Source organism: Ambystoma mexicanum, chromosome 11 (genome assembly GCF_040938575.1).
Source record: "Ambystoma mexicanum isolate Mex_15411 chromosome 11, UKY_AmexF1_1, whole genome shotgun sequence".
Lineage (NCBI taxonomy): Eukaryota > Metazoa > Chordata > Amphibia > Caudata > Ambystomatidae > Ambystoma > Ambystoma mexicanum.
Window position 1 is genome coordinate 1,048,217,215 of NC_090934.1, and position 21,537 is coordinate 1,048,238,751.

Consider the following 21,537-nt stretch of genomic DNA (forward strand, 5'->3'; position numbering starts at 1 on the left):
GGGCAGAAATGGAGAGAAGCAACGAGAGCCTGAGAGTACAAATGGTGAGAAGCACCGAGAGCCTGAGAGTACAAATGGAGAGAAGCACCGAGAGCCTGAGGGGGGAACTGCATGCGACGTCCAAAGACGTATGTGCTGAACTTGCCGCTGTGCGCCGTGTGCTCACTGAGCTCTCACAAACCCTTAGGGACATGCATGGACGTGAGCAGGCAGAGACATCATCCGTTGCAAGTTCCGTCCAGGGCAGCCCCCAACGTAGATCTGGGAGGAACCTGCGCTCCACAGGCAGGGGTGCCCCTGATACCCGGAGAGGGGGCTTGCAATACCGTCTGCCCACTGACAATGAGCATCTTTGGACACTGGTGTTCGGGGGGGAGGTAGGAGGGTGGAGGGGGTGTGTTGGGCTTACTTGGGTGGCGGGTTGATGGGGTGTGTAACACAATTTCACATATGCTATAAACATTTCACAATCATCCAATGAGATGTGTGGACATTGATCTTTGTGTACGAGGCCATCATAGGCGTACAGTCCATATTGTGCATGTTCCAGACACACACAGTGCCACAACTCCCGTGTCCATGTATCAACCACCAGGCGTGAGTGCTAGAAGCATGAATCTATGATAATCTGACGAATTTCACGGCCCTCCTGTGCCTCGCGGACTCCTTGAGGTTCTGCCACATCCCCACCCACATCATGACCATATTCTGGTGCTTGCAGTTCTGCGTCAGGGGGCATGGGCACATTTCTACGTATGCACATGTTGTGTAGCATGACACATGCCATGACCATCTTAGCAACCTTCTCATGGCGGTACAGGAGTGCCCCGCCAGACCTGCTGAGGCAGCGGAAACGACCCTTCAGTAGGCCGAATGCCTGTTCTATGACTACACGGGTACGTGAGTGGGCATGGTTGTAGTCCTCCTCATGCTGGTCTTGTGGGTTCCGGAGTGGTGTAAGGAGCCATCTCTTCAGTGGATACCCGGCATCACCTGTATGTGGACAATAAAGGATGTTTGAGGAATGACATTGCTACGTAAGCACCCCCCCCCTTCCTGGCAGGTCATTGCCGCATCACATACCCCACATTATCATGCATGAAATGAGACTCACCGAGTAGCCAGGATCTGTTCCCTGCATGTCGCTCCATGTAGCGTGGTATTGTAGAGTTCCGTAAGACCATGGAATCATGGGTTGATCCAGGAAATCGGGCACAACAATGTGTAATGATCCTGTTTGAGTCACACACCATTTGTACATTAAGAGAATGATATTGTTTTCGGTTGCGGTACTGGGCCTCCATGGCATGTGGGACAACCAATTCCACATGGGTGCAGTCGATGGCACCAATGCAACCCGGTATGCCGGCAAGTGCATGGAATCCCACTTTTGTGTTCGTAATTTCCGGCTCCGAGCGTGGTAGAGAGATGTAGTCGTCTGCGTGCTTCAGGAGGGCATCAAGCACTTGCAATAGTGTCCGTGACAACAGTGGCTGTGAAATGCCATGCAACTGTCCGACTGTGTGCTGGTAGGTGCCTGTGGCCAGGAAGTGGAGTACAGACACCACCTTCAGTAGGGGTGGGATGGCGGTTGGGCTATCTATCATGCTGACAAGGTCAGCGTGTGTCATGTCCACAATGGCGGTTATGGTGTCCCGGTCCAAACGGTAGAGGGTGTGGATCTGCTCATCAGTGAGGTTGAACGGATGTGCTCGGAGGCGTGGGATTGCGGGCTGCCTGCGTGGTGGTAGTGGCTGTGCTGGTGGGCCTTGCTGGCCCTGCCTTGCCCTCCTCCTCCTCCTGCGTCTCCTCTGTGCGGCCGGTTGTTGTAGTAGTTGGTGTTCGTCTTCTTCTTGAAGTTGGAGTACTTGCAGTGCTATCAGGTCCCCCAGGGCCAACATCGCAAGTCCTGCCGGTAGCATTTTGGAGTGGGTGTGGTTGTGGGAGGGGGTTGGGTGTGCAATTTTTGTGTTTCCAAGCTGTATAGCCTCCACCTGTGGTGATTCATTCCACCTGTGCAAGCTGCAATCCCCTTTGGGCGAGCACGTCCCGCACACAACGCTGCAAATCGACGCATGGCATCTTGCTATTACAATCATGTATTTCATCCCGATGGCAGTGAGATATTGCTTCATATGTTAATTCTGCTATGCTCCCATTGTTTCACATACTATCTTTGCAGTCGGGAACAAACTTGTGAAGGGTCAGTGGAATGTAGTACTCGATTAACGGTGGACCCTCATGCAGCGCTGTACCGCGGTTCACCGACGGGCGGGGCGTCCCATTTGTGAGTGTAGCCAGTTGCCATTTTCACACACTGCCGCACTAAATGGATGGATTTGTGATTTCAAGCGGTCACAGATGCCTTTTCGACGTGATGTTGCAAATGAGGAATTCGAAGGACAGCGCTTTCGGTTTCCAGCTAGCGGCGAGGAGACGCCCACAGGTCTGACTGCAGATAGAAAGTTCTATTGTTTAATGTCCTTGGGACAGGTGCCATGCCGAGAATGCAATGATTGATATGAATAGTATGGGATGCGCAATAGCGTAGTGGAGGATAAGGCAGGACGTTCCCAAATACATGTTACTTCACAACACTAGAATTCCGGCCTGGACCACAGTGGATTTTGCAGACTGCATTAAGCACAGATTCAATGGAAATTTCTAATGTTATGTGAGTAAATAATCAGGCGTTTTTATACCGGGATGAGGGAATGATGTATGGATGCATGGACAGATGATTTAATAGAGAGTCTGCCATGTACATGGCTTTTTGGAATCTATCAACTTCCTCTGCGCTATGTGATGCAGGGCTGCCATAGTGGGACCATCGTCTATCTGCCCTTGTTGAACCCTCCCTGTCTCGACGCGCCTTCAAACACTTGTGTCTATGCACGTTACTAATCCCATCTAATGGCTTCTGTTTTAACAGACGCATGCACACAAACACTCGTTTGTAATAGTGTTTTCACCTCGATTTATATAGTTATGATTCACAAGTGATTATTGGGTGCGAATAATCCTTTTGAGTGGGCTAGCATGCATATGGCTGTGGATTTAGTGTGATCTTTGAAGTGAGTAATTCAAATGGAGTTCAGATGCCCATACTATTCTTTTTCGTTTCATTTGGGTGACAGGTATCTCCTCCCCTTTTGCCGCTGCCATCTGTATGCCACTCCTGCAGATGGCTTTTACTCCCGACACCTGCTGCTTCGTGTTAATCAGTGGAGCACCATTACGATCTTATGGGACGATCGCCAATGGCCCACATGCCCTTACGCAGTACTAGTGGCTAGGAGCAACATTTCGAGCTTTCAGCTGGACTAGTGCCTACCTAATGGGACGGCCCTGCGGTTCTAGGTGCTTCCATGTTGCCTTTTTGAACGTGAATGTAGCCCCTGTGTACCATGGAGGAACAGGGCGTCACACAAGAAGAAGCTGGTCATTTATTGCGGATGCAGCCCACAATTATGAGATATGATTTGGAGTTCATGACCTAATAGCTGTATGGCCCGGGTGATTTTGTTGTGCATTAAATTTTGATTATGATATTGACCGTGTAGCGTTATTCTTTGCAAGTAATGTAGCATATTCCTATTTGTGGAGCGATGTATTGTGAGGAGATCTGCTTTGGGTTCGGCCTTCTGAGTATAGTTGCGTGGTACTGTACTGGGCGCGTTTGCCTACGAAGGCCAGTAAGGTCAGGGATAGGGGCTGCAATTATGTCTGTTTTGATGATGTCATGCTCATGGGAGGGGGATTGGCTTTTGTGTAACAGATGCCGGTCAGCCAGGTGGATTGGTGGAATGATGTGATTTTCAGAATATGGCTGGTCACAGGTGCCTGTGTTTGCGTGCGTTTCTTGGAGGGAGACTGAGGTCATGTCCATTGGAATAGCTTCTGTATTCGTGCCATCTGTGCCCTGCTGCTCCCATTGGCCCCTCTTGAGATGTGCCTGGCTGCTCAGTCACTCTGCCAACTTGTGTGGTACATGCTTATGCTGCTGGTTGGTTTGTTTACTGGCAGGAGTACAGGGCTGGTGCAGTCTCACTCAGGATACTGCTTTGTATGTTGCCTTGCACTGGTGTCAAGCGATGGGGGGCCTGTTTTTGTTTGTCTCAGTTTTCAGTTCATGTTGCTGTACTTGGAGCTTCACATGCCTGTGCTGCATCAGTACGGCAATGGTGCCATGGCTAATATGGATGGCCACTCACAAGGCACTTGGAGCCCCTACATTCATTTGTTCGTTGGCATGCATGGGTGACTTGTACATTTCACTGGTTGCATTGTGTGACTTCATTGCACCTACGAGGAGTTGTGCAATGTGGCCAGGGAGTGGTGTACAGGCACTCAGTAGGGCCTTTTACGGTTGGTTTGCGATGCCGTACTTCTCACCATGGCGGAATGGTACTTTCCGCCATGCTTGATGGCGTTAGGTACATGTCCGCTAGGGTCAGAATTCCCGTACCGTTGCGCCATGGTGGTAATTACGGTTTCGCAGTGCGCGCGTGCGCGTACTTGGTGCAGTTAGCGTTGGCGTTCACTACGGTGTCGCTAATGGCATCGTACTTTACGGTGACGGGTCATAATCGCAACGGGCGGTATTCGATGGCGGTATTGCATTTCTGCCATCGTTTTTCGATTTCCGCCAGGGTCGTAATGAGGGCCACTGTCTATGTGAGGAAACTAACATCATTATCACACACACCTTTGTGGGAACTTTAACATAAACCTCACACACCATCTATGTGAGGACCTGGACATCAGTATCATGACATACAATATATATTGGTACTTCAACATCACCAACATCAAACACCACATCTATGGAGACTTTAACATCAAGATAATCACACACCATCTCTGTGGGGACTTTAACATCAAGAAAATCAGACATCATTTGAGTGGGGACTTTAATATCATTATTACTACATACCATCACTGTGGGGACTTTAAAGTTATTATAAACACACACCAGCTCTGTGGGGACTTTAACGTAAATAACACACCATCTCTGTGAGCACCTGGAGATCAGAATCATGGCATACAATATATATTGATACTTTAACATCACCAACATCAAACACAACATATCTGGAGACTTTAACATCAAGATAATCACACACCATCTCTGTGGGGCCTTTAATATCATTATTATCACATTCCATCTCTGTGGGGACTTTAGCATCAAGATAATCACACATCATCTCTGTGGGGACGTTAACGTAAATATCACACACCATCTCTGTGAGCACCTGGAGATCAGTATCATGACATACAATATATATTGGTACTTCAACATCACCAACATCAAACACAACATATCTGGAGACTTTAACATCAAGATAATCACACACCATCTCTGTGGGGACTTAGCATCAAGATAATCACACACCATCTCTGTGGGGACTTTAATATCATTATTATCACATACCATCACTGTGGGGACTTTAAAGTTATTATAAACACACACCAGTTCTGTGGGGACTTTAACATAAATATCACAAACTGTCTTTGTGAGGACCTGGTTATCAGTATCATGACATACAATATATATTGGGACTTCAACATCACCAACATCAAATACCACATCCATAGAGACTTTAACATCAAGATAATCAGACACCATCGTTGTGGGGACTTTAACATCAAGATAATCACACACCATCTCTGTGGGGACTTTAGCATCAAGCTAATCACACACCATCTCTGTGGGGACTTTAATATCATTATTATCACATACCATCACTGTGGGGCCTTTAAAGTTATTATAAACACACACCAGTTCTGTGGGGACTTTAACATAAATATCACATACCATCTTTGTGAGGACCTGGATATCAGTATCACAAAATACAATCTCTGCTGGGACTTCACCATCACCAACATCAAACACCATGCGTATTAGTACTTTATCATCATGTTAATCACACACCAACTCTGTGTGGTCTTTAACAACAGTATTATAAAACAACATAGGAATGCTGTCTTAAACACGATTATTCGTACAAACCATCTCTGTGAGGATCTGAAATCAGTATCATGACAGACAATCTCTATTCAGACTTCAACATCACCAACATCAAACACCATTTTAATGGGGACTGTAACATATTCGTCATCAGACCAATCATAGAGAGATGTTTCAGTGGACAAGATGGTGACTGTGAAACAATGAAACCTGTATTCAAATCTCTGCTTCTCCACCTGACCACATTGTGTGATGCTGAGCCATTCACCTAATATTTCAGTTCCCCAGTTCTCCTTTCTGACACACTGAGTTTTTTGTAATATGGTCGCATGACAGATTTAGGAAATGTTTAGTGAGGTTCTTATGGAAAATACACCACCATTACAATCCATCTATTGTGTATACCTACGGTGTGGGTAGGTACACATATGTAGAAATAGAATTGTGCAATTTACAAAGATGCCTATGAAACAAACATTTAGCTTTTGCATAGGGATACATTCAATTCCAAATAAGAATAATTAAGTCCTCACAAGGATGGTAACACGCGTTCAGGTCCCCACAGAGATGGTACCGGACACGCGATTAAAAATTAGCATTTTTGCACATTTGAAGCTGGATCCTATATTAGCATTTTTTTCTGAATATATTTCTGCTGTTAGCATATTTTTAAAACATTGGGAAAGGTTAGTCCCCACAAGGCTGGTTTCCACACATAGTCCCCACAAGGTAGGTAAAACGTGTGTGTGTGTGTGTGTGTGTGTGTGTGTGTGTGTGTGTGTGTGTGTGTGTGTGTGTGTGTGTGTGTGTGTGTGTGTGTGTGTGTGAAATCAAAGTGTGAAAACATAAGGGGTGGGGTAAAAAGTAGGTTGATCTGTATTTTTGTTTAATAAGCAGAAGCGTGTGCAGTATGGTCTAAGTGAAGCATTAGGGACGCGTGCCACATTATGTAGGAAGAAACCCCAATAAAATACATGCATAGGGTCCTGCCACTGTATTGTGACAGAACAAATAAGTACCCTACAAAATGGATAGTAGGAGCAAAGGAAGGGATGATGTCCTGCTGCTGGCCAAAGCAGGGCTCCCATAACAAAAACATGCTAGAAAAAATGTTCATCTTTTTACCACCAAAATATAAAGGCAGGACATTTAAAAAAAGAAAAGAGATTCTAGATCCCTGGTAATTATTTGAGGATATGGAAGATCAGGAAAGTGACAAAGAGATCCAATGTAAGGGGATATACCCTGTAACGCCTAAACCTGCAGTAGGATATACAAACCCAGTCTATAAGTCTCCAGTAGGAGAGAGAGTGTCAACAACAGGATTAGCAACTAGGGGGGGGCTCGAGAGCATTTGCACCTCCACGTCCATATAACCCACCCACAAGTGCTGACATGCCCATAGCATCGGTATACCCAGAGTGTCCACAAGTAGATATAGACAATGGGCTTCATTATGAGGTTGGAGTAGGTAAAACTGGCAAGGCTACCTCCAAACTCGCATCCGGGTCCGGCACTGGCAAATGGGCAATTACCGGGCTATTCCGGCACAGCCAGACCCAGTAATTTCCCTTTCATGGGTGCCAGGCCGGTACATCCCCATTCCCATTGAATTGGGATGGTGATAGCACTGGTACCGTTAATAACAGTACTGGTGCTACAGTCCTGTTCTGCTCACGGGTGCTGGTACAGCCACCAGGTCAGACATGGTGGCTGCAAGGGCACCCGGGAGCAGAACCCGTAATATGGTGGTACGGAGCAACGGTGCCAGTAGCGCTAGTGGCACTGTTGTTGCCTTACCGCCATACTTGTACTGAGGCCCAATGAGATAAGAGCATTGAGGGAAAGGTTAGTCAGGTTACAAGAACCTGAAGAAGCATCACCAGAAATAAGGGTACCGGTGCAGAAAATAGGGGATTGGAAGTCAGAAGATTTTTGTTAGTATTCAACCCTGGGGAAATAAGAAATGTTTGTGTTGAAAAAGATGATGGGGAGAGGGTATGGACGGTCCTGAGACAACAAGTAGAGCAAGCAAGGGAAAATGAAGATCAAGGTGGTAAAAATAATGACGAGGCAGGGCAAGAAGGAGATCAAGGAGAAGAAGCAGCAAAAAACCTGTCTCAGCCACAGAAGGCAGCGAGGAGGGATACACCAAAAAATAGACCAGATTGAACGGTGGTAGTACAATATCAGAAGAATAAAACAAAAGATATGCAGATGCATCTTACATAAAGGAGTAGGGATAACGCAGTATGTGCCATGGCCTCAAATGAACAAAAATAATTTGATTAAAGCTCTCCCCCAGATTATAGCCAGTGCCAGTAGAGGGATTTATGAATTTGAAAAACAAACAGCAGTGGTACCTTTAGCAATAGGAGACTTTATGAGTTTACTGCTCGCCATAGTTGGGGACAAGGCTGGGGACATATGGGCAAGGGCTGGGTACCCTGGGGTAAGTTGTGCAGATAATGAACATGATGGGTCAGCCTTTAATGAGGTACAGGCAAGGATATGGGATGCCTTACGAAGGATGTACTCAGATACCCCTGAATTATATTCTTTAATGCAGTGCACAATGGATGATGATGAGGACCCAGTTAGGCTGATTCATAAATTACTGGAAATGTGGAGAGTTGAGAGAAGAAGGCAATGGGACCATTCAGTGCCATTTTTCTATTTTATTGTAAAGAGGGGTCTACCAAAAGAGGTCCAGAAGGCCCTTTATAAAATTGTTGGAATTGAAGCCAAAGGGTGGGCAGAGATACAAAGTATAATAGTGGACCATTGGAAGACAATCAAGGAGCGGGACAGGGAGACAGCCTAGAAGCGGCAAACGGATAAGGCAAAATTAGTGGAAAAGAAACTAAATATGGTTGTCATCCAAGCACCAGTGACTGCACTGACTCATGCGGAAAGGACAGGAGACACTCAACAAGTTGTGAATGCTGCAATTGCGGCACTATGGGGCGAAGGAGTACATGGACAATGGGGTGGGGCACAGTACCCCAACCCACAGTGGCAGTATGAAGGAGCAACAAGTGGAAGAGGAGGATTTCAATGAGCAAGAGCAGGGGGCTTTGGGGGGATAGGGCCGCAGGGAGGAGGAATGGGACCATCACAGTGCTGGTATTGTGGGATATGGGGGAATTTTGCAAGTGAATGCGGGAACAGGCCTGGGATGGGATTTAATTATGGGCCATTATCTTCAGGGCAGAGACTCCAAGGGCCTCAAGGAATGTGACAACAGCAATTTGTGTGAGGGGTTCAAAATTAGTTCCCTTATGGGGCTGACAGGCAAGGGCAACGTGGGCAACAACTACAGCAGGGTGCGGAAACACAGTTTAACAGGATAGCAGCGGAAACAGGTGCACCATTCCTAGGAGTTATAATGGCGGGGCGGCCCTTTTTCATTCCCTGGGTAAATACATATTCTGATTAGGACAGCCCACAGAGAGCAGTCACGTGTCCAATCCTATTGACAACTGCACACCCTGAAGAGGGGCCCTTGGTGGAGGCAGAAATAGGAAACAAGCAATTCATATTTATGGTAGATTCAGGTGCAACTAAATCATGAATCATGAAGGGGAACTTTTCATTATCAGGTAAAACTCTTGGAATGCAGGGATTCTCTGGGGCTATTTCTACGGTTCCAGTTACTGAGGAGCTGGATATAAAAGTGGGAGGGAAGGTTGTATGAGCCCCCTTTATTCAGAGGGTTCCCCTGTTACATTGTTGGGAAACGATCTGCTCAGTAAACTAAATATAAATATATCCTTCACAGATCAATGAGTAGTGTGTTCCACTCCATGGATGTGTATAGCTTGAGCAATGGTAATAATCCATGCAATGGCAAGGGAGGTAGTAGTTTGTGGGGTTCCTGTGATCCCAGACATATTTGTCTATGGTATCAAGGTAGTAGCAAAAGCAGTGCCTCAAATTGCGACAAAATGTTGGCGAGTGCCTACAGATTTTATTTTCTGACCCATGGTGCCACTCAAGGTGGTGGCAGGGACAATATTGTCATGAGATTTGCAAGGACTAGTAGTGTCAGACAAAAGAGAAGTCCTGATTGGAACAAACCACGACAGGTGTTTGTGGCATACAATATTATGTATAGACCTGACAGTACAATTGAAGGAAATGACTGTTGAGGACTTATTTGAGGACAGTGAGCAAAATGAGGAGATTATTTGGGAAATCTGCATCCCCTGTGATAGCATGGTGCAGCATTGGAAGGTACAGTGGCCACTGATGGCAGTGGTAACCTTGTCTTTATTTTTTGAGGAGGATATGCGATATGTGCCTGCACAATTATGGACTGTTCATCCACATGACATTGGTTTACTGAGAGATGTGACCCCATTACAGATTACTTTGAAGTCAGGAGCAGTACTCCCGAGGGTGTGGCAGTACCCATTGTAAAGGGAAGCAGAGGAAGGGATAAAAGGCACTATTCAGGCTCTATTAGAGCAAGGGATCATTGTGCCATCCATGTCCCAGTGCAATATGGCCATATACCCAGTGAAGAAAGCAACACAGGGTAGTTGGAGGATGATCCAGGATCTATGTTCTTTAATGGCATGGTGCAGAAGGAGTTTCCTGTAGTCCCAAATCCGGCAACAATCCTATGTAGCATTCCCAAGACAGTGACATACTTCACAGTAGTGCATCTAAAGAATGTGTTCTTCTCAATCCCCCTTCACCCTGCTTCATGGTACCTCACTGCATTTACAAACGGTCTACGGTGCTTTGTGCACACCAGATTACCTCAAAGGTACTGTGAAAGTCCATATATGTTCAATAGACCACTGCTTGCCAACTTGGGAAATATTCAGGTGCCTAGTACAATCATCCAATATGTGGATGATCTGCTGGTATGTAGTGAAAATGAACAAAAGTGCAGGGGGGATTCTGTTGCATTATTGCAATTGCTGGTTCATAAAGGATACGAGGCAGATAAAAAGAAGCTACAATACTGGCAACAGCAGCTACTATACTTGGGACAACACATTCCTGCAAATGGGAAAAAATATTGTCAGGTAGGGCGGAGGCATAACACACCACCCCTAGACCCAGTACTGTTAAAGAAATGCAGCAGTTTTTGGGCTTATGTAAATATTGTAGGGCATGGATCCGCGACTATGCAGCCTACACAAGTCCACTGTTACAAAGTCTCACAAAAGGACAGAAGGCAAAAAAGGGTACATTGGAATGGACTGAATAAATTACTAGACAATTTGAGGACCTGAAAGAAGCTATTTGCATGTCCCCTGTTTTAGCAACTCAGGATTATACACAGGAGTTTTGTTTCTTTTTCTATTCTGATGGATGGCTCATAATAGCAGTATTAACCCAAAAGAGTACAATGGGCCACACACCATTGGCCTATTATAGAGGGATGCTCGATTCAGTCATGCAGGTACAGTTTGCTTGCGAACAAGCACTTGCAGCGGCTGCATTTGCTATAGAGAAAAGTTCCACGATTGTCATGGGGTGCTCTGTTACCTTGTTTGTCGAACAATCACTATTTCCCATTTTGGAAAGATCTAAATCGACCTTGACAACTCAGAGATCCTCTGCATATGAAATTATAATATCAAAACCTCATATTCATGTAGTCAGGTGTAGGAAGGTGAATCCCGCCACATTTTTGACAGATGCATCTACTGATGATGACCTGAAAATGCATGACTCTGCTACATACGAGGATGAAGAGGAGGTGAATCTGAAGCTAGAGACAGTGTATTAATGAGAGACACTATATGCTGATGGGTCATCAATAATTGACCAGGAGATGGGACAGAGGCACACAGGGCCGGCAGTGGTGTACAGTAAAGGGGGGAGTATGAAGTTCAGATCATTAAAAAATTACCTATGCATTATTCAGCTCAGGCAGCAGTACTTTGTGCTCTCATTGAGTCATTGAGAGCCTATTAAGACCAGTGTGTCATCATCTACTCAGACTTAGCATATGTCATGACAACAGTTCATGCAAGTATGTCTCTGTGGAAGAGGAGAGGGTTTTGGAGTGCAGATGTCTCTCCAGTGCAGCGTCCAAGGCTGTAGGAAAAATTGATGGAAGTCTTATCATGGCCCTCTGCTGTGGCTGTCATCAAATGCACTGCACATACTAATACCATGGATGACATCTCTTAGGGCAATGTGGCTGCAGACCAGGCAGCCAAGTTGGCACCCTATCTCCCAGATACAATGTTAACAGAATGTACAGTGACCACCCCTGCAGAGAGCGAGACCACAGTTCCATACACAGCATTGCCTATATCACAGATTAGAGAGTTGCAAGGGAAAGCACTTGAGGGGGAAAAGGAGCTGTGGTTGCGAAGGGGATGCAAACAGTCTCCCACTGATCTATTGTGGAGACAGGAGAGCTCCAGGAAGGTGGTTATGCCCCAAGAATTACTCTTTGTGGCATTTGAGCAACTCCATTTCCCCTCTCACAGCTCCAAACAACATATTGTGGCACATATTTAGGAGGACTGGTTTGTGCCAAACCTCCAGTAGAGCATTATAAAAAAGCAGCACATTGCCTGACATGTCAAAATTTCAGCACAGGGATGATATCACGGACATTAAGAGGTGAATGACCTTGCCCTATAGGGCCATTCAGTGAACTGCATATAGATTGTGCAGATATGGGGGAGAGGTGCAATGGATATAGGTACCTTATTGTGGAGGTTTTCCCCTTTCAAGGTGGGTGGAGGCAGGACCATGTACACACTCAGATGCAAAGTGTGCAGTATGGTTCCTGGTCAAAGAGGTGTTTCCACGATGGGGTATGTGTGAAGTATTGAGATCAGATAACGGCACACATTTATTTAATACACTATTGCAGCATGTCACAGCACTTTTCGGCATAAAACATTGAATGTGCTCAATTTACCAACCCTCAGGCAAATGGTGTTGTGGAGAGGATCAATGTTCTTTTGATTAGTAAACTGTCAAAATTGTGTTCCACGTTGAAGAATAACTGGGTGCACTGTTTCCCTTGGCCCTCTTCAGTTTACACACACAGCCTAGTAAGGACCACCAATTGACACCACATGAAATAGTAACAGGTATATGCATATATACCCCCATTTCCCCTGTGAGGAAAGCGTCAGATGCACATCAAGCAGTGACAGTACTAGGAGAGGAATTTAGGGAATATTTAACAGCACTAACACATGCTATCAAATATATCTCTCGACAGATTGCGCCACACAGGAGCGAAGGACAGGACACACCAGAAGGGACAGCAACTGCAAACCTATCTGCCACAACTGGACATTATTAGCTGGGGAGCTGATCTATGTGAAAAATGTTGTGTGTAGATTTCAAGGACCCTATGCTATGAGGTGGTGTTCTGTACTCCTCTTGCTTTCCATGTGAAGGAGTTAAATATTAGGTCTATCTCTCGGATGTCCAAAGAGCACCTGAGACAAGGCAAAGATTAATAAGGACCTAGCAACAGAAGAACACATTTTTTTTTAAAAGGGGATCCATGCCAGGGTGGTGTGCAGTGGCACATAACTGATTTTTCTTTTTCTTTCATTTTTTATTGGTTATTATTCTTTTTATTTTTGAGCTTTTTTCAATTTTTTTGATTTTTCAATTTTTTGAAGGTACCGAACCTGGTCACCCTTGGTGGGAAAAGGGTCTTTCTCCCTTGCCCTCTCCCTCTCCTTTTCTCCCTTCCCTCCCTTCTCTCCCTCCTCTCCCTCTCCTCTCACTTCTCTCCCTCTCCTTCTCTCCCTTCCCTTCTCTCCCTTCTCTCCCTCCTCTCCCTCTCCCTCTCCTTCTCTCCCTTCTCTTCTCTCTCTCTCTCTCTCTCTCTCTCTCTTTTTCTTTCTTTCTCTCTTTCTCTCTTTTTTCTCATTTTCACTCTCTCTCTCTCTCCTTTCACTTTCTCTCTGTTCAGTCTGGAGTCGGCTGCCTGTGGGTGGTGGCCAGTCTGGAGGGGTCTGTCTAGGGGGTGCCAGTCTGGAGGGGCCTGCCTGGGTGGGTGTACAGTCTGGAGTGGCATACCTGTGGGGGATGTCCAGTCTGGACGGGGGCTACCTGTGGAGCGTGCCCAGTCTGGAGGTACAGCCTGGGCTTGCGAGGTGAGGCGTGCAATTTCACCTGGGTGCAGTCTGGCCTTGCAAGGGAGGACCCATGTTTTAGCTGGGGTGCAGCATGCGCTTGTGAGGTAGGAGCTCCTCTTTCGCTGGGGTGCAGGCTGGGCTTGCGAGGGATGACCTGCTTTTTTCCTGGGGTGCAGCCTGGGCTTGCGAGGGAGGACCTGCATTTTCACTGGGGTGCAGCCTGGGCTTGTGAGGTGGGACGCACAATTTCATTGGGTTGCAGCCTTGGCTTGTGAGGTGAGATGTGCAATTTTGTTGGGGTGCAATATGGGCTTGCGAGGTAAGGAGTGCTTTCTCACAGCGGTAATGGATGGTGGACCAGGGGTGGCGTAAAGGCTTGTGCCATGTTTGTCCTTTTGCTAGCTTTTCAATGTGCTTGGGGTGTGTTGTGGGCGTGTTGTGGGCGTATCTTGCTCAGCTTGTTTTTACTTGCGTGACAGCTAGTAATGCGTCTTTAATTCCATGAATGCGCATGGTGTGCCAAATGTGTACATGGCTCGCACAGGGTCCTTTTCTGCGCGCGGATGTTGTGCCATTTCTGTGCACCATTCCATGAATCAGGTGTACATTCAATTCCAACAGGTTTCAAAGCATACTTTATTTGTGGAAAGGCTTGTGCCATGTTTGTCCTTTTGCTAGCTTTTCAATGTGCTTGGGGTGTGTTGTGGGCGTGTTGTGGGCGTATCTTGCTCAGCTTGTTTTTACTTGCGTGACGGCTAGTAATGCGTCTTTAATTCCATGAATGCGCATGGTGTGCCAAATTTGTACATGGCTCGCACAGGGTCCTTTTCTGCGCGCGGATGTTGTGCCATTTCTGTGCACCATTCCATGAATCAGGTGTACATTCAATTCCAACAGGTTTCAAAGCATACTTTATTTGTGGAATAACTTTAGACCTCCCTATTCATGTTACCATGTACACCTATCAGAAAGTTAGAATATTCCAAATTGCATGCTAAGGCTGAGGCTGAAATCTCATGAATTCTGAAAAAAATGAATTTACTAGTAATCGATCAAATCAATATGCTTTCAAAAGACACTGGCCCTCATTACGACCCTGGCGGAAAGTGACTGACCTGACCGCCATAGCGTAAATAGCGTTTCCGCCATCGCACGACGGAGCAAAGTGCGGCCAATTCCGACCCATCGGGCACGAGCACTACGCCATGGCGGAAGTGCAAAGTCTGCGATGGCGGAAATGTCCCCAAAACGCGCCTCACCGCCGTCATACGGCGCCCTAGGTGCAATTCCGCCACCCATCTTAGCGGTCACCGTAATGAGCGGCAACCGGAAAGTACGGTGACCGTAAACATACGGAAACGGAAGTAAAAACATGGGCCCGGAACGGGAAACAGCACGCCGTACACCTATAAAATCAGAATTCCCACACAACCATTAAAAATACTACCCTGAGACACATCCCAACCCGTCATCCACCCCAGTGAAAGCAATAGAAATGGGAAAAGTAGAGAAAAAAGCGTGCGACCGCAAGCGGCAGGTCCACTTCTCCCGTGAGGAACTCACCGTGCTTACAGAGACCCTCCAGGAGAATGCTGCCGTCGTCTTCTCCACGCAAATGACCAGGACGGCACTTGCGAACAAGAAGGCCATATGGGCCCTGGTGGCACAGCGGGTAAGTGCGGTGGGGACCGCACCCCGCAACCCACTGCAATGCAGAAAGCGATGGGACGACCTGCGGATACGCGTACGGAGCATACTATCCGCCAATCGCAACATTGCCACAGCTACCGGGGGAGGATCGGAATCACCCATCAAGTTGACCCCCTGGGAAGAAATCTGTGCCTCCACCATTGGAATGGAGAGTATAGAGGGAGTCGGAGGGATGGAGAAAGGAGTGCAGACATGCGAAGAATCCGGTAGGTGGGCCAACTAATACAATGCCAAATCCACAATGTCCAATCATGTGAAGTACCATGTGTCCACATAGTGCAACAGTAACACATGTCCAGGAGAACGTCCACATACATTGGCCTGACAGCGCACTTTAAAACTCACATTAAATACATAAATAATTAAAAACCCTAAAAACACTCTCTACACGTGCAGCAGGCACACCCTAACTGCAGGCTGCAAAACAACTGCATCCTCAATCCACACAAAAATGAAACCACCTCCAAGGCCCCGACCCAAATCACCCTCAGGTACCACACCAATGCATGTCATACATTGCCATTCCAATTTCCACAGACCCATAAATAACGCTCGCCCTCCTTTACTCCACCACAGGGTCCGATTCAAACGACGAGCTTCAGGACACCCCTACCAGCACACCTGCAAAGAGGGCCAAGACCAACGGCCAAAGACCCTCCACCTCAGCTGCACGCATCAAGACACGGCAGCAGCACAAATCAAGTGGCAGCACACAGGAGGGAACATCAACAGGCACCCCAGCAGCCAGCATGCCCACAACAGCACCACCACAGGTCCCCCCAATGGATGCCACAGAAGGCACTGCCTCTGGTGGCAGCAGCACCATAGGTGACACCCCATTAATGGCAGCATGCTCCGACACAGAAGACGGGGATGTCGAAGTAAGATCCCTCCATGACCTGTCTCAATCCCCCTGTTTGTTTCATCCCGTACACCATGAGGATACCACGCAGGGGCACCCACAAGACGACGACTGGCCATCCCCCACAAGCCCTGTGGCAAGGCAACATGAGGTGACCAGCCCCTCTGTGACACCACCGCAAATGGCCATGGCACAGCAGAGGCAACAGTCCCTCGACCAGGTGATCGTGCAACAGCAGCAACTGGCCACGCTCCTCAAGGACCATGCTGATGAATGTGGGGGTACTAAGGCAGCCATAGAAACATCAACTGAGACGCTTAGGGCAGAAATGGAGAGAAGCACCGAGAGCCTGAGAGTACAAATGGAGAGAAGCACAGAGAGCCTGAGGGGGGAACTGCATGCGACGTCCAAAGACGTATGTGCTGAACTTGCCGCTGTGCGCCGTGTGCTCACTGAGCTCTCACAAACCCTTAGGGACATGCATGGACGTGAGCAGGCAGAGACATCATCCGTTGCAAGTTCCGTCCAGGGCAGCCCCCAACGTAGATCTGGGAGGAACCTGCGCTCCACAGGCAGGGGTGCCCCTGATACCCGGAGAGGGGGCTTGCAATAGCGTCTGCCCACTGACAATGAGCATCTGCGGACACTGGTGTTCGGGGGGGAGGTAGGAGGGTGGAGGGGGGTGTTGGGCTTACTTGGGTGGCGGGTCGATGGGGTGTGTAACATAATTTCACATATGCTATAAACATTTCACAATCATCCAATGAGATGTGTGGACATTGATCTTTGTGTACGAGGCCTTTATAGGCGTACAGTCCATATTGTGCATGTTCCAGACACACACAGTGCCACAAGTCCCGTGTCCATGTATCAGCCACCAGGCGTGAGTGCTAGAAGCATGAAACTATGATACTCTGACGAATGTCACGGCCCTCCTGTGCCTCGCGGACTCCTTGAGGTGCTGCCACATCCCCACCCTCATCATGACCATCTTCAGGTGCTTGCAGTTCTGCGTCAGGGGGCATGGGCACATTTCTACGTACGCACATGTTGTGTAGCATGACACATGCCATGACCATCTTTGCAACCTTCTCATGGCGGTACAGGAGTGCCCCGCCAGACCTGCTGAGGCAGCGGAAACGAGTCTTCAGTAGGCCGAATGCCTGTTCTATGACTACACGGGTACGTGAGTGGCCATGGTTGTAGTCCTCCTCATGCTGGTTCTGTGGGTTCCGGAGTGGTGTAAGGAGCCATCTCTTCAGTGGATACCCGGCATCACCTGTATGTGGACAATAAAGGACGTTTGTGGAATGACATTGCTACGTACGCACCCCCCCCCCTTCCTGCCAGGTCATTGCCGCATCACATACCCCACATTATCATGCATGAAATGAGACTCACCGAGTAGCCAGGATCTGTTCCCTGCGTGTCGCTCCATGTAGCGTGGTATTGTAGAGTTCCTCAAGACCATAGAATCATGGGTTGATCCAGGAAATCGGGCACAACAATGTGTAATGATCCTGTTGGAGTCACACACCATTTGTACATTAAGAGAATGATATTGTTTTCGGTTGCAGTACTGGGCCTCCATGGCATGTGGGATGACCAATTCCACATGGGTGCAGTCGATGGCACCAATGCAACCCGGTATGCCGCCAAGTGCATGGAATCCCACTTTTGTGTTCGTAATTTCCTGCTCCGAGCGTGGTAGAGAGATGTAGTCGTCTGCGTGCTTCAGGAGGGCATCGAGCACTTGCAATAGTGTCCGTGAGAACAGTGGCTGTGAAATGCCATGCAACTGTCCGACTGTGTGCTGGTAGGTGCCTGTGGCCAGGAAGTGGAGTACAGACACCACCTTCCGTAGGGGTGGGATGGCGGTTGGGCTATCTATCATGCTTACAAGGTCAGCCTGTGTCATGTCCACAATGGCGGTTATGGTGTCCCGGTCCAAACGGTAGAGGGTGTGGATCTGCTCAGCAGTGAGGTTGAACGGATGAGCTCGGAGGCGTGGGATTGCGGGCTGCCTGCGTGGTGGTAGTGGCTGTGCTGGTGGGCCTTGCTGGCCCTGCCTTGCCCTCCTCCTCCTCCTGCGTCTCCTCTGTGCGGCCGGTTGTTGTAGTAGTTGGTGTTCGTCTTCTTCTTGAAGTTGAAGTACTTGCAGTGCTATCAGGTCCCCCAGGGCCAACATCGCTAGTCCTGCTGGTAGCATTTTGGAGTGGGTGTGGTTGTGGGAGGGGGTTGGGTGTGCAATTTATGTGTTTTCAGGCTGTATAGCCTCCACCTGTGGTGATTCATTCCACCTGTGCCAGCTGCAATCCCCTTTGGGCGAGCACCGTACCGAGGTTCACCGACGGGCGGGGCGTCCCATTTGTGAGTGAAGTCAGTTGCCATTTACACACACTGCCGCACTACATGGATGAATTTGTGATTTCATGCGGTCACAGATGCCTTTTCGACGTGATGTTGCAAATGAGGAATTCGAAGGACAGCGCTTTCGGTTTTCAGCTAGCGGCGAGGAGACGCCCACAGGTCTGACTGCAAATATAACGTTCTATTGTTTAATGTCCTTGGGACAGGGGCCATGGCGAGTATGCTATGATTGATATGGATAGTATGGGATGCGCAATAGCGTAGTGGACGAAAAGGCAGGACGTTCCCAAATACATGTTACTTCACAACACTAGAATTCCGGGCTGGAGAACAGTGGATTTTGCAGACTGCATTACGCACAGACTCAATGGAAGTTTCAAATGTGATGTGAGTAAATAATCAGGCGTTTTCATACCGGGATGAGGGAATGATGTATGGATGCATGGACAGATGATTTGATGGAGAGTTTGCCATGTACAGGGCTTTTTGGAATCTATCCACCTCCCCTGCGCTATGTCATGCAGAGCTGCCATAGTGGGACCATCGTCTTTCTGCCCTTGTTGAACCCTCCCTGTCTCGACGCGCCTTCAGGCACTTGTGTCTATGCACGTTACTAATCCCATCTGATGGATTCTGTCTTCACAGACGCATGCACACAAACACTCGTTTGTAATGCTGTTTTCACCTCGATTTTTATGGTTGTGATTCGCAAGTGATTTTTGGGTGGGTATATTCCTTTTGAGTGGGCTAGCATGCATATGGCTGTAGATTTAGTGTGATCATTGAAGTGAGTTATACAATTGTAGTTCTGATGCCCATACTATTCTTTTTCATTTCATTTGGGTGACAGGTATCTCCTCCCCTTTTGCCGCTGCCATCTGTACGCCACTCCTGCAGATGGCTTTTACTCCCGACACCTGCTGCTTCGTGTCAATCAGTGGAGCACCATTACGATCTTATGGGACGATCGCCAATGGGCCACATGCCCTTACGCAGTGCTAGTGGCTAGGAGCAACATATCGTCCTTTCTGCTGGACTAGTGCCTACCTGATGGGACGGCCCTGCGGTTCTAGGCGCTTCCGTGTTGCCTTTTTGGACGTGAATGTAGCCCCTGTGTACCATGATGGAACAGGGCGTCACACAAGCAGAAGCTGGTCATTTCTTGCGGATGCAGCCCACAATACTGGAATGTATTTAGGAGTTCATGACCTAATGGCTGTATGGCCCTTGGTGGTTTTGTGGTGCATTAAATGTCTATTCTGTTTTTGTTTGTCTCATTTTTCTGCTCATGTTGCTGTACTTGGACCTTCAAATGCCTGTGCTGCATCAGTGCGGCAATGGTGCCATGGCAGATATGGATGCCCACTCACAAGGCACTTGGAGCCCCTGGATTCATTTGTTTGTTGGCATGCATGGGTGACTTGTTCATTTCACTGGTTGCATAGTGTGACTTCATTGCACCTACGAGGAGTTGTGCAATGTGGCCAGGGAGTGGTGTACAGGCACTCAGTAGGGCCGTTTACGGTTGATTCGCGATGCCGTACTTCTCACCATGGCGGAATGGTACTTTCCGCCATGCTTGATGGCGTTAAGTACATGTCCGCTAGGGTCGGAATTCGCGTACCGTTGCGCCATGGTGGTAATTACGGTTTGGCATGGCGCGCGTGCGCGTACTTGGTGCAGTTAGCGTTGGCGTTCGCTACGGTGTCGCTAATGGCATCGTACTTTACGGTGACGGGTCGTAATCGCACCGAGCGCTATTCGATGGCGGTATTGCATTTCCGCCATCGTTTTTCGATTTCCGCCAGGGTCGTAATGAGGGCCACTGACGTTTTGGGTGGGAAACACATTTGTCCTGATTTGGAAAACATTTTGTAATGTGCAAAGTGACTTTGCAACGAAAACGTGCACAGTGCTTTTCAAAGAGTCCAAATGCTATGCACAGAAAGCACTTGACGCTAGCCATGCACACCCTGCACACTGCCAAGCACATTGAACTCCTCAGCATTAGCTCTACATCAGCATAAAGGAAGGCCCAACACAAGAGCAGAGAAGGGGGTGGAATATGCACGAAGCCTCATTAAGGGGAGTGACATGGGTCTGGACAAGGAGGTACCAGCCAAAACTTCCAAACACACCCACCAAAGTCCAAAATAAACCAAATTCCCCAAACATATAGTGATTTCCCCCACATGTCATCCTGCACATGGTCAAGGAGTGGGAGTCTGACATGGCATCATGCACCTCTGCATGTGAACGTCTTATCTGCTCTTCACTCTCTGCCAACTGGTTCATTCCAGCAGCCCACCCCCATTGTAGGGGGCAAGTTTGAGCACATACAATCCCAGTGCTTGCATCAGTTCTTGCAGTGCATAATTGCACAGCTGCACACCTATATATATATATTTTATTTTTATTGTGCATTTAGTTCCATATTAATCAAAACTTTAAGCACATTTATATAAAAAGATCTGTTACAAAGATACGTACGTTTCAAGTGAAAAAGAAAAATAAACATTAAAAACTGCACCAGGCAGTAT